The 14,299-nt window shown below is 35.6% G+C and overlaps 1 pseudogene; it reads left to right on the top strand.

Moving 5' to 3' along the window:
- The first annotated feature begins 1,870 nt into the window (after positions 1 to 1,870).
- Positions 1,871 to 2,575, top strand: LOC133874769 (2S seed storage albumin protein-like; annotated as a pseudogene).
- The last annotated feature ends 11,724 nt before the right edge of the window (positions 2,576 to 14,299 follow it).

The following is a 14,299-nucleotide window of genomic DNA, read 5'->3' as shown; positions in this document are numbered from 1 at the left end:
TAATAATCGCTCTAGGTTTGAAAAAATAGCTTAAAACTTCCCGTAGTAATTAAGCAAAAATGAGAGATAACTTGTAAAGCCCCCCAAATTAATTAACTAATAATTAACACAGAGTGTCACCTTTAAACCATAATCCATATTAAAGCTCAAAAAATTGGGTATTTATTTCTTTTTATTTTTGTAACTATCGACATTAATCATTACAACAAAAGTTACGAATTAAGTAATAATTACATAGCATTGTAATCATAATATTAATCACCGACCATCACACGGTAGGTTTAAGCTAGCTACGTCATGATACACAAAATTATCTTAAATCATTAAGCCTGTAACATCATCTTAAGGCACCGATTACCATGAAGAGTTTGTGGGATTGAGTCCTCAAATGATATACGATTAATAATATCATGTCACGCAGCTGCATATATTTGAGATCTTTCTTTCTGAAATCCTAGTATTGACTTCTCTGTAAAGTAAATTGTCTTACAAGTAGACACAACAAAATTAAGTCAATGACTTAGTGAGTATACCTAAAAATGGGAACAACTTAAAATATATATGCAGATCCGATCAACTAAAGATGGTTGTATTGTGTCACCTTCTTATTTAAATGAGTTGTGTTAGGGTTAATGGGTCTGACCCATTTAATTAAACGGGTCGTGTCAGGATTAACCCTTAATTAATGGTTTGACGGGCATGGATGGAGGGAAGGGGTGCCCCCCCACAATTTCTTTTTTTAAAAAAAAAAAAATTATAAGGTTGGAAAAAAAAAATTCTTCAAAAAAAAAAAAAAAAAAAAAAAATTAGCATACCAACTTCTACCAAAAAAATTTTGGCCACTGGCCCCTACCCATCAGAGCTTCTGGTTTCGTCCCTGTTGACGGGCCAAATCGATCCAGACACGTCAATTCAAATTGCCAGCTCTAGTTTGTACAAATATTAAGAATGATACCTCATTCATTAAAATTAATTTAATTATTTAATTGATATTTTAACACAAATATTAGAAAGATTGATAACTCATTCATTAGGTTGAAATAAAAATGTACGACACAAGTAGAGCCAACCAAGGAGTAATCTCCCTTTCAAATTGTCTAAAAGTTTTTAGCTTTCTGTCAACCAAAGGCCACCAAACCGAGGGCAAATTTTATTCAAAAAATAAAAATTGCTTAGCCAATGCTTTCTGCTTTATATATAAGTATGGTTTTCCGATCCAATGTGCTATATATCCTTTGGATGATTCCATTTGATGCATGATCTATAGAGATACGAGTTTTCTTTCACAAACTAATGACAATAATTATTACGTGTCAATGTTCATGTTTATGTTTCCTAAAGTCTCATCCTCTCTCTCTTCCCCTGTCTCTTCATCAAACAGGAGTTATGATGTTGAGTCGACATGGTACTACTCTGCCTCATTGCTTCTCTTTTAAAGAACAAATCAAAGAGCTGAGTCATAAACTAATAATATATTTGAGCTTTCAAATTCCACCCATTGAAATATGGATAATGGCATTCACATCTTTCCGCATATTCTAAGGATTTCACCTCAAAAATCAGAAATTTAACTCCAAATTATGAGTAATTAAGAGTGATCGAATCTTTACATTTCAGTGCACTTCCTTATTGAAATAAATCCATTTCGTAATTTGAGATTATCGATATCCATTTTCATAAAGGATTTAGGCTGGGGTTTGCATTAAACTCGGGGGACCAACCCTGTTTTATCTGCTGAAGGATATCTTCAATCTACCAATTGAAAAATGCTTGTTCCAGATCCTTTCGCTTCTTTAATTGTAGCATTAACCTCTAGCTAGTTTAATCACAATCAAACAATGTGCTTTTTGAAGGAATAGAATTCTTTCTATTTCACTTTATCCCCAAAAAATTTGACAGCCGTGAACATGCAAACCCGTTTGTGGCAGCATCCATATGCATGGAAACCTACGTGGAAGCATGAATGCATCCGGCAGACCACGCATTGCCACCCAACAAAAATGCCAAAACCAGCCTGAGCATCGCTCCTTACACGTACTTTACATGCACACCCCAAAATCCACCACAAATACCCTCCACTCCCACCATAGAGTTTCATCAAATCATTCGCATTCCAATTAACGTGTTTCATATCATAACAATGGCCAAGCTCGCAAGCTTAGCAGCTCTTTTTGCAGCCCTTTTGTTGGTGGTGCATGCCACTGCCTCCCGCACCACCATAACAATTGTGGACGTCGATGAGGACGTTGAAAACCAGCAGAGGCGAGGAGAGAGCTGTCGCGAGCAGGTTCAGCATCAGCAGAATCTCAACCATTGCCAACGATATATGAGGCAACAAAGCGAGTCCAGGAGTTACGAAGACGGCAACCAGTAGCAGCATTTACAACAATGCTGCCAACAGCTTAGGAGGATGGACGAGCAATGCCGATGTGAGGGGTTGAGGCAGGTGGTAAGGCAGCAACAAGGTGAGCTCCGGGGTGAGGAAATGCGGGAGATGGTGGAGTGTGCGAGGGACTTGCGAAATCAATGCCGCCTCAGCCCCCAGCACTGTGAGATTCGCTCTGCCTGGTTCTAGAGAAGCACGAATCACGATAAATAAATAAAGGTCACTGCATGCTAGCTCTAGATAAATGATGACTGGCTTTCATAAGCACATCATCGTGTGTACGTACTAGTAGTATCTACTATCTAGATATGAGCAGTTTTATTTGAGGCTTTGTAGGCTGTCTCTTGAATAAAATAAAACGCTTAATCTTAGTTTCTTAATTAGTTGACTTGCTTGATTATCTTATAATTGTTGGAAATAATTTTGGATGGTGCACAAAATTCTTATTGAAGTAAAATAATACTAATATGAAAATTAACAATTAAATAAATAATTGTTAAACAAATAATTGGTTGGAAAATTATTGTTGATACTAGACCATATTGATCTGAAATAATAATAATAATAAAAGAAATACTGTACAAAAGATTAAAATTAAATTAAGGAAATATCTCACAATGCTATAGAATCAGGCAAGAGCGTTGTCCTTAAAGGCTGATTCGTGCCTCCTAGAGTGTATAACTCGGTGTGATCGGATCTCGTTACACACAACCTTCTAAGATTATACTATAGCGTCTATCTTCGTTAAAGATACACTTCCAAGAATAATGATCAAATCGAACAACCATTTTATCAAAATGGATTAGGGATTTCAAAATATTTTTCTTTTGTAGAAAAACTAATAATATAATATATGGCCTCATGCCTTGTATTGTATGGTATTCTCAAAACCTTTTTGTGAGGAGCTATAATACATATACATATATACACACGTTGGAAGCACAGATTATACATACACATTGGAAATGATTAGTTGTAAAAAATCATAAATGAAAAAGTTGCCCAAACGGTCATAACCTTTTGAAGAATAAACCATGAACGTTATCATCATAACGTTTGAAGAACAAAAGCAATAAAAACAAATTTTAATAACCTAACGGTCAAAACAATTGAAGAAAAAAAAAAAAAAAAACTTGTTAATGACCAACGGTCATAACCGAAATCATTTTATTTTATTTATTTTCTTTTCTTTGTCATAAAAACTCATAAATATATTTTAATAATCAATTTTTTTCTTTACCATAAAAACTCATGAATATATTTTAATAAATCAGTTTTTTCTCTTTTGTCATAAAAACTCATGAATATATTTTAATACCAAATGATAAAACATTTAAAGATGGCTGAAAAGGAAATCATATTTGTAACACAAATATTACATCAATAATTAATGCAGTCTTTCTTTGTTTCTAATTAAGTTGTATATATGCAATCAATTGATATGAACATCACGAGCTGTTCTAGTGGTGGATGCTCTTTTAGCATCAAAGCAGTGCTCAAAATACGTGGGAAAGTAAAGGAAAGGACTGATGCAAGAAGGGTCATTAAGGCATTCAAATCCATCGCTTTCCTAAACAACTGTATAGGACATAACTAGTTCTACGTACGTACGTACAGGAAATATATCTGCAGAAAAGTCTGTCTCAAAACATATCAAAGGACTGAAAGGAGCTTTGTTGGTATAGTTTTCAGTATGGTGATGTGTCGTCTTATTATTTGTCAGCCTTTGTTGATATTCGCTCTTCTCATAATCTGCAAAATAATAAACGACTTGTCGGGGGTGCCGACCGTGCCCCCACTCCGATGCCTAAGACAATTACGAACTTATTGACTTTTTAGGAGTACTTAAGAAATCAGAACTTAGAGAATATACATGTGTCCAATACCTGACGTTGTTGTCTTACTTATAGGCTCACAATCCACAGTTATGAAACTGTTGGAGAGCGTGGAGCATAATCTGATTAGGAGTCTTTTGTCTTATCTTCATAAGCCTTATCTTCATAGAATTTAAATTGGGTAGTAGAGTCCGAACTGAATAAGATACTACCTCTTCATCTGATGCCATATTATTAGATACCTTATCCCATATTTGATGGAATATGAATCTATCTCGATATATTTGAGATAGCAGTCTTTTTGAAGATAACGACGGGTCCTGTACTTAAGTCTGATCTGGACAGACTGACCCGATGAGCTTAGCCCCCGATACTACTTTAAGCCTACGTGTCTTTGGAGCTGATTATTTCCCCAACAAGCTTCGACGAACTATAGAAGTTTATGACATAATTAACTAGTTCTACAAGCTAGCTACTTGGCAACATAAGTGCGGCGATCGATCATATCATGCAAACCCAAGGCCATGCACCTAAGCTATGTCAGATAAATCCATCCTGGTAATAAACAAATTCAATTAATTTCAAAAGCACACAAAACATATATTTTATGGCTGCTTTCGCATGACACTCTACACGTGGAAACAAGTAAGCAAAGTACTCTACACATGGGCCCATCTAAAAGCCAAATGCAACCATGCATTACCCTCCCAACTTCCACGTAACTTGCATGCAAAGGCGAAAATCCTTATGAAGTATCATGAACACCACCTCCCTTAGTGTTTAGTAGACAGCCAGTTTGTGATTGTTTTCAGAAATAGAGTTTCTTAGAAAAAAGTTTGAAAGAATTCTTTTTAAAAAAGTTTTATTTTTAAGTTTACCAAAACGTAATAATGGTATTTTTTAGCTTTACTTGGCACAACTTTTTAGAATTAGGGATTTTTAATTTTATTATAAGTATATTTTTATATTAAAAAATTTAGTTCAAAATTTATTCTTTTTGTTTTTTCAGATGCTATTACTAATCAAAAATTTCTTATTCAAGATTTTCTTATAAATTTATATTTTGCCATATATATTTATGATTAGAAGAATCCTTATAAACAGTGTAATTTGTGTAAATATATTTTGAAATGACTAATTATACTAAAATAAAATAAACTAAAATATAAATTTTATTACAATAAACATTGACAGTGTGATGATAAGCGATTGAAACTCGGAACAACAACCAACTAAAATCAACACTGCTAGAGGAAAAAAAAAAAAAATTAGACAGATATCCAAGAGGCAAAAGATGAAAAATGATAAAAATAAATAAATAAATAAATATAAATATAAAAGGAAAACATGTCAGCACATTTTTTATTTAGAGCCTTTTAAAATTTATATAAAAAAATGCTAAATCAGCCCATGTGGTTGCATCAATTTGTAATAATTGCTCTAAGGTTGAAAAAATAGATTAAAACTTCCCGTATTAATTAAGCAAAAATGAGAAATAAATTGTAAAGCCCCACAAATTAATTAACTAATAATTAACTCAGAGTGTCACCATTAAACCATAATCCATATTAAAGCTCAAAAAATTGGGTATTTATTTCTTTTTATTTTTGTAACTATCGACATTAATCATTACAACAAAAGTATCTACTAAGTAATAATCACATAGCATTGTAATCATAATATTAATCATCGGCCATCACATGGTAGGTTTAAGCTAGCTACGTCATGATACACGAAATCATCCTAAATCATTAAGTCTAGAACATCACCTTAAGGCACTGATTACCATGAAGAGTTTGTGGGATTAAGTCCTCAAATGATATACGATTAATAATATTATGTCATGCAGCTGCATATATTCGAGATCTTTCTTTTTGAAATTGTAGTATTGGCTTCTCTGTAAAGTAAATTGTCTTACAGGTAGCGACACAACAAAATTAAGTCAACGACTTAGTGAGTATACCTAAAAATGGGAACAACTTAAAATATATATGCGAGTCCGATCAAACAAAGAGGGTTGTATTGTGTCACCTGCTTATTTAATTGAGTCATGTTTGGGTTGAAAGGTCTGATTCATTTAATTAAACAGATCGTGTCAGGATTAAGCCTTAATTAGTGGTTTGATGGGCATGGATGGAGGGAGGGTGGGCCAGCCCCCCCCCCCCCCCCCCCCCCCCAATTTCTTTTAAAAAAAAATTATATAATGTTGGAAAAAAAATTCTCAAAAAATAAAAAAATAAAAAAGTAAAAAAATAAAAAAATTTAGTATACTGACTCCTACCAAATTTTTTTTTTGGCCATTAACCCCTACTTATAAGAGCTTCTGGCTTTGTTCCTGTTGACGGGCCAACCCAATCCCGACACGTCAATCCAAATTGCCAGCTCTAGTTTGCACAAATATTAAGAATGATACCTCACTCATTAAAATTAATTTAATTATTTAATTGATATTTTAACACAAATATTAGCTAGGAAGATTGATAACTCATTCATTAGGTTTCAGAAATAAAAATGTACGACACAAGTAGAGCCAACCAAGGAGTAATCTCCCTTTCAAATTGTCTAAAAGTTTTTAGCTTTCTGTCAACCAAAGGCCACTAAACCGAGGGTAAATTTTATTCAAAAAATAAAAATTGCTTAGCCAATGCTTCCTGCTTTATATATAAGTATGGTTTTCTAATCCAATGTGCTATATATCCTTTGGATGATTCCATTTGATGCATGATCTATGAAGATACGAGTTTTCTTTCACAAACTAATTAATGACAATAATTATTACGTGTCAATGTTCATGTTTACGTTTCCTAAAGTCTCATCCTCTCTCTCTCTCTCTTCCCCTGTCTCTTCATCAAATAGAAGAGTTATAAAGAACAAATCAAAGAGCTGAGTCATAAACTAATAATATATTTGAGCTTTCAAAATTCCACCCATTGAAATATGGATAATGGCATTCACATCGATCAATCTTTCCGTAGATTCTAAGGATTTCACCTCAAAAATCATAAATATAACTCCAAATTATGAGTAATTAAGAGTGATCGAATCTTTACATTTTAGTGCACTTCCATATTGAAATATATCCATTTTGTAATTTGAGATTATCGATATCCATTTTCATAAAGGATTTAGGCTTGGGTTTGCATTAAACTCGGGGGCCTGACCCTGTTTTAATTGCTGAGGGATATCTTCAACCTACCAATTGAAAAATGCTTGTTTCAGATCCTTTCGCTTCTTTAATTGTAGCATTAACCTCTAGCTAGTTTAATCACAATCAAACAATGTGCTTTTTGAAGGAATAGATTTCACTTTATCCCCAAAAAATTTGACAGCCGCGAACATGCAAACCCGTCTGTGGCAGCATCCATATGCATGGAAACCTGCGTGGAAGCATGAATGCAGCCGGCAGACCACGCATAGCCACCCAACAAAAATGCCAAAACCAGCCTGAGCATCGCTCCTTACACGTACTTTACATGCACACCCCAAAATCCACTACAAATACCCTCCACTCCCACCATAGAGTTTCATCAAAGTATTCGCATTCCAATTAAAGTGTTTCATATCATAACAATGGCCAAGCTCGCAACCTTAGCAACTCTTTTTGCAGCCCTTTTGTTGGTGGTGCATGCCGCTGCCTTCCGCACCACCATAACAACTGTGGACGTCGACGAGGACGTTGAGAACTAGCAGAGGCGAGGTGAGAGCTGTCGCGAGCAGGTTCAGCGTCAGCAGAACCTCAACCACTGCCAACGGTATATGAGGCAACAAAGCGAGTCCGGAAGTTACGAAGATGGCAACCAGCAGCAGCATTTACAGTAGTGCTGCCAACAACTGAGGAGGATGGATGAGCAATGCCGATGTGAGGGGTTGAGGCAGGTGGTAAGGCAGCAACAGGGTGAGCTTCAGGGTGAGGAAATGCGGGAGATGATGGAGTGTGCAACGAACTTGCCAAATGAATGCCGTCTCAGCCCTCAGCGCTGTGAGATTCACTCTGCCTGGTTCTTGAGAAGCACGAATCACGTTAAATAAATAAGGGTCACTGCATGCTAGCTCTAGTTAAATGGTGACCAGCTTTCATAAGCACATCATCGTGTGTACTAGTAGTATCTACTATCTAGATATGAGCAGTTTTATTTGAGGCTTTGTAGGTTGTCTCTTGAATAAAATAAAATGCTAGCTTAATCTTCGTTTCGTAATTAGTTTACTTGCTTGATTATCTTTACTTGGTTTCGCACATTTTCTGATTAGTGATAACCATGCATATAAAACTGCGAAAACCTAGTCATTACAGTAAAAAGAAAGAGGGAAATTGTGGAAAGACAGAAATGAAGTAAATAATAAAAAATGGTATTTATACTTGCGTGGTTTGTTTGTACCAAGGATCAAAGAAAGCTTGACGGTAAACACGCCAGAGCAAAGCTTTTAATAGTACCGCTGGAAAAGATCAATTATATATATATATATATATATATATATATATATATATATATATATATATATATATATATATATATATATATATATATATATATGCAATTGATTGATATGAATATCACGAGCTGTTCTAGCTAGTGTTGTGTCCAAGCATTTGTTGGGAAACAAAATCTCTCTTGCATGCAATAGAACTATACGATCGATCAACTTGTAATGAATATGGAGACAGCACTTACCAAGTTGATTGAATGCCTTACTGTGTTAATTTTATATAATACACAATTACACATTCCAATTAAGTTGAATAAATATGAAATAACTAGTACGTGGATACTCTTTTAGCATCAAAGCATTGCTAAAAACAAATTCAGATCTTCATTAATTTATTGTTTGAATAGTAATTTAGGGCAATAAATAGTACTAGAAAACTTCTATGAGATCTATGTTGGTAAGTTGCTCTGCTCGATACCTGAAAAGCTTGATCTCTTACGTTTACTGTTGAGATTACTAACAATATTTGTTAGATATCTTTGTGAATGCTAAAAATATTTGGGAAAGTAAAAGGAAAAGACATGCAAAAAGGGTAAGACATTCAAATCCATCTCTTTCCTAAGCAACTATATATGATCGACTTAACTAGTTCTGCAAGAAATATCAATCTCGAGAAAATTATTTAAACCATGTCTCAAAACATATCAAAGGAGTTTAATTCAAACAACTGCAGGATATAACTAGTTCTACCAGCTGCATGCTTGGCAACATGAGCGCGGAGATCAGATCGCATGGAAACCCAATTAGGCCACCTAATTAAGCCATGTCAGATAAATCCTACCCTTCTGGTAATAAACAAACCAATTAATTTCAAAACCAATTAATCATTCATTAAAAAAAAAAAAAAAAGGGTTAAACACTTTTTTAGTCCATGAGTTTTGACAACTTTATTTTTTAGTTACTGAGTTTCAATTCGCATCACAGATGGTACCTCAATTTTGGGAAAAGACTAAATTAGTACATCAGTTAAGTTTTTCGTTCAAAAACTAACGGTGCCACGTGTCAACATCTGAGGTTAACACGTGGCACTATATAAAAAAATTCAAAATTCAAAATTGAAAATCTTTAAAAATTAATTAAAAAATAATAAAATTAAAAAATTAAAAAACAAAGGGGTGGCTCATTTTTTAATTTTATTATTTTTTTAATTAATTTTTAATTTTTTTTTATAGTGTCACGTGTCAAACTCAGAGATTGACACGTGGCGAACCGTTAGTTTTTGAACGAAAAACTTGAAGTATCATTTGTGATGAGAATTAAAACTCAAGGACTAAAAATTAAAGTTTCTAAAACTCAGAAACCAGAGGAGTATTTAACCAAAAAAAAAAAAAACTATATATTTTATGGCAGCTTTCACATGAAACTCTACGGGGAAACAAGCAAACATGCATCCATTATACCAGGCATTGCCACCGCATGCATCTAAAAGCCAAAAGCAACCATTACGTACCCTGGCCTCCCACCTTCCACGTAACTTACATGCAAAGGCAAAAATCCACCTCGATCTCCTCGGCCCTCGCCGCAAAAACATAAAACCAGCACTCACAAAATAGTGTTGTGATTAGAAATATGGCTAAGCTCACTATCCTATATAGCTAGCAGCTATTTTTCCAGCATCGCCCACGCCTCTGCCTATATCGAACCACCATCATATCACTAGATTCACTATCAGATTGATGAAGACAATTCTAGACAGCAGGGCTCAAATTTTTTGTTATAGGAATGGTGGAACCACCATCAAATTGATCATAAAAGACAGTTTGAAGCAAGAGATGAGAGCGTGACACGGTGGGTCACGCCTGAATGGAAAAGAGGAGAAGACGATGGGAAAGAGAAGACGATGGGTTTTGGGAGAAGGTTGAATCATGCATGTGTTTATGTGTTTATTTGATTTGATGTGATAGTTTAATAAATTATTTTTTATTGGAGTGTACAAAAGACCTGGTTTATGCCATGTCCTTAATTGTAGAAGCTAGGTTTTTTCAATGAAAAATGATGACCAAAGTGAGGAGGAGTGACCATACTAATTCAAATACTTTCACACGACCGCAAAAGTGGCTAAGCCAGTCTTTAAACATAATTCAAAAAAAGTATCCACAAGAGAAGACATTCCCAACACAATGAGGGGATTAGTCATTTATTGTTGAACCGGTAAAGAGTTGTCATGCGTAACCATTGGGTCATGTCCTCTCTCTCTTATTCACTCATACTTTTCTCATTTCACATGTATTTATTGTAATTATCTTCTTGAACATTATAGTATTCGATGAGGTATGTTCATGAAATTCACATAGTATTTCATTCACACTACAAAAATTCATGGAATTTGCCACGTGCATTTCGGCACTTGTACGGACACTGTACATGTGTCGAACTGTACACGTGTCGAACTGGTTGCCACGTGCATTTTGCCACGCTTGCGACTCGTGTCAAATGTGGAAGTCACTAACTGCACATTTTGACACGTGTATCTTAATACACATGTCATGTTAGACACGTGTATTGAAATACACGTGTCTGACAGTTTGACACGTGTATTAAATACACGTGTCTGACAATTGGACACATGTATTTAATACACGTGTCTAAGTAGACACGAATATTGCTATACACGTGTCTAACTGTCAGACATGTGTATTTCAATACACGTGTCCAACTGTTAGACACGTGTATTTCAATACACGTGTCCAACTGTTAGACACGTGTATTTCAATACACGTGTCTAATTTGTGTTTTTTTTTTGAAAAAAAATTCCAAATTGTAATTTTTATTTAATTAAATTTTTTATTTAATTCTTTAATTGTATTTTTAATTTTTCAATTTAGTTTTGTTATTGTCTTTTTAAATTTGTTTGGGTTAATTAATTTTCTTATTTCCGACCACAAATAACGCAATATTTATTTTACCCAAAAATATCACAAAATCAAATTACACAAACCAATAATTAATAACGTATTTGTTAACTATTCAAATCTTTACAAACAAAAATTAATTACACAAAATAATTACACAAAATATCTACAAATCTGAATGGCATCTCTGCGAAGCACGAGGTACCGTCCCAGGCGTGTTCTCGCCAACCGGCGATTGCTGCGCAAGGGATGGTGTAGCGGGCGAAGGTGTAGCGACAGGGGAGTGCTGGCTCAGCCGTCGTCCAATAGGCGACAACGTACCAACCGTTGTCACATTACCTGCAAATAATATAGACAATTAAAGTATATAAAATTACTTGCAAAATTAAAGGGGTAATGAAAACAAATTGAAATTAATTTTGTCCTATACACAATATAAATTATACCTGCAGATGCACTACTAACCGACGACGTACTACCTACGTTTGCAGGTGAAGACTGAGCACCAAGACATGGTTGTGATACTCCCATTGAGGACATGAAGACCTCGAACTGTCGCATGCGCTGCTCCATGGCGTCGAACTGTTGCATGCGCTGCTCCAACGCGTCATTCCTCTCTCGCTCAGCCCGTAGCTCCGCTTGGATTTCTTCCATCTTCTGGGCGTGTTCGGCCCAATCCCGAGACGTGCCCTCAGATGGTCCCCCCTGTGAGCGAGGCCTGTATGAGAAACATGTCCCCCGAACAGGTGTGACGTTCAGCCTAACCTGCTGAACCCTCCCCGCGTACTCAGGCCTCCCAACCGCCTGTTCGTACGCGTCGTTCGGTGCCCAACACACCGTGTCTGCTGAGACACTCTGCGTGGCGGCTGGATCACTGGATAAACTCTGCGTCATCCTCTCATGTACGTCGTCAACATGAAAAACTCATATACTGAATAATGACATATCATACATAATTTAGAAATATTAGAAAATTAGATCAGTAGCACACTACTAAAAAAACGCATTTTTTGGACGGTTTTAAACCGTCCAGAAATTGGAAAAAACCATTTGGAAAAGGGTCCAGACGGTTTTTTCTGGACGGTTTAAAACCGTCCATGAAAATGGGTCGGCATTTCAAATTGCGGACGGTTTTTTACAAACCGTCCAAAAACTATTACGGACGGTTTGGACAAAACCGTCTGTAAATAATTGCGGACGGTTTTGTATCAAACCGTCTGTAATTAATTACGGACGGTTTGGGCCCAAACCGTCCGTAAAATTCCAGACGGTTTGAGCCCAAACCGTCTGTAATTCAGATTGTACAAACCAGAATAGTTCTGGACGGTTTAGGCCCAAACCGTCCAGAATTTTTTTCTTAATTTTTTTTTTCTAATACATATATTTAAATTCTGAAAAAAAAAAAAAAAAAAAAAATCCCTAATACAACAAAATAACAAATCCATTTCTTCATATCCAAAGTCAATACAAATTCAAATCCAAAAATATTTGGAAATTTAAACTATTCACAACAACGGTCAAAATAAATACATACTTAAAATGAAAAAAACATAAAACCTAAATTCCATACATCATTAATTATAATCATCAATGTATGCAAGCCGACCCAAAGGAAAATCCGGTTTACGACCTTGTGTGCATCGCTTGCTTCAACCATCTTCTTCATTTATGCTTTTATGTGTTCGCTGCAATAAGTATACAAATCCCAAATTGTTAGCTAGGTAAGAATCATCTTTATGAAGCTAAAATTAACATGTTGCAAGGTGAAAATGTTACACAAGTAATGATTATAATATAACTGCCTATATTAACATTCTTCCTCAACCTTTAGGCTATAACCAATTCTAGGGACTAAAAGGTATATTTTAATCGAATGAATAAAAAAAATTATCATGTTGCTGTAAACCTGAAAATTACTCGACAGATGTACATAATAAATTAGGGATAATTACACTTAACCCCCCTGATTTATCCACGGTGTGGCGATTTACCCCCTCAATGTACCAAAATTGGTACATGACCCCCCTGAACTTGCCAACGTGTGACAAAATCGACCTTCCGTCCAATCGCCCGTTCGTTTGGACGGAAAGTCGGTCACGTGCAAGTCACGTGACCGCTTAAGACAGAGACCCTCCCCAAGTCACGTGACTTGCACGTGACCGACTTTTCGTCCAAACGAACGGGCGATTGGACGGAAGATTGATTTTGTCACACGTTGGCAAGTTCGGGGGGGTCATGTACCAATTTTGGTACATTGGGAGGTAAATCGCCACACCGTGGATAAATCAGGGGCGTTAAATGCAATTATCCCAATAAATTATAAAGCAAACATTTTGGGTTGAAATGTGACAATTTGTGTTAAACGAGGAAAAATGACCCATGACCATAAATAGTTTAAAAATAAACCAAGTCCAATAAATTTGAAAGTAACACAAAATAAATCAAGTTCAGTTCACCTTCTTGGTTGTTTCCCATTGATGATTGTTTCTCTGCCATAATCATTGCTACCATACGTTTGACGGTTGCCAGCTCTTCCTGTTGTGCTTCATACTTGTTGTTTTGCTCTTGCAGTTTGATGTTTGTCGCTTCGTACAAATTCTTCAAACGTTCCATCTCAACAGCCATCTCTAGTTCTTTGGGAGTAGGCACACTAGAGATCGATCCTTGCTAGAGGTACTGTAAGAGCTTGATTTTCCGGGAGTTGGCCCTAGCCCCAAGCCACGCACACGACCGGAATGTTC

The sequence above is a fragment of the Alnus glutinosa genome, chromosome 8, assembly GCF_958979055.1.
Source record: "Alnus glutinosa chromosome 8, dhAlnGlut1.1, whole genome shotgun sequence".
In the NCBI taxonomy this organism is placed as follows: domain Eukaryota; kingdom Viridiplantae; phylum Streptophyta; class Magnoliopsida; order Fagales; family Betulaceae; genus Alnus; species Alnus glutinosa.
Note: the sequence above shows the minus strand (reverse complement) of the source record. Positions and strands in the feature narration are given on the sequence as shown.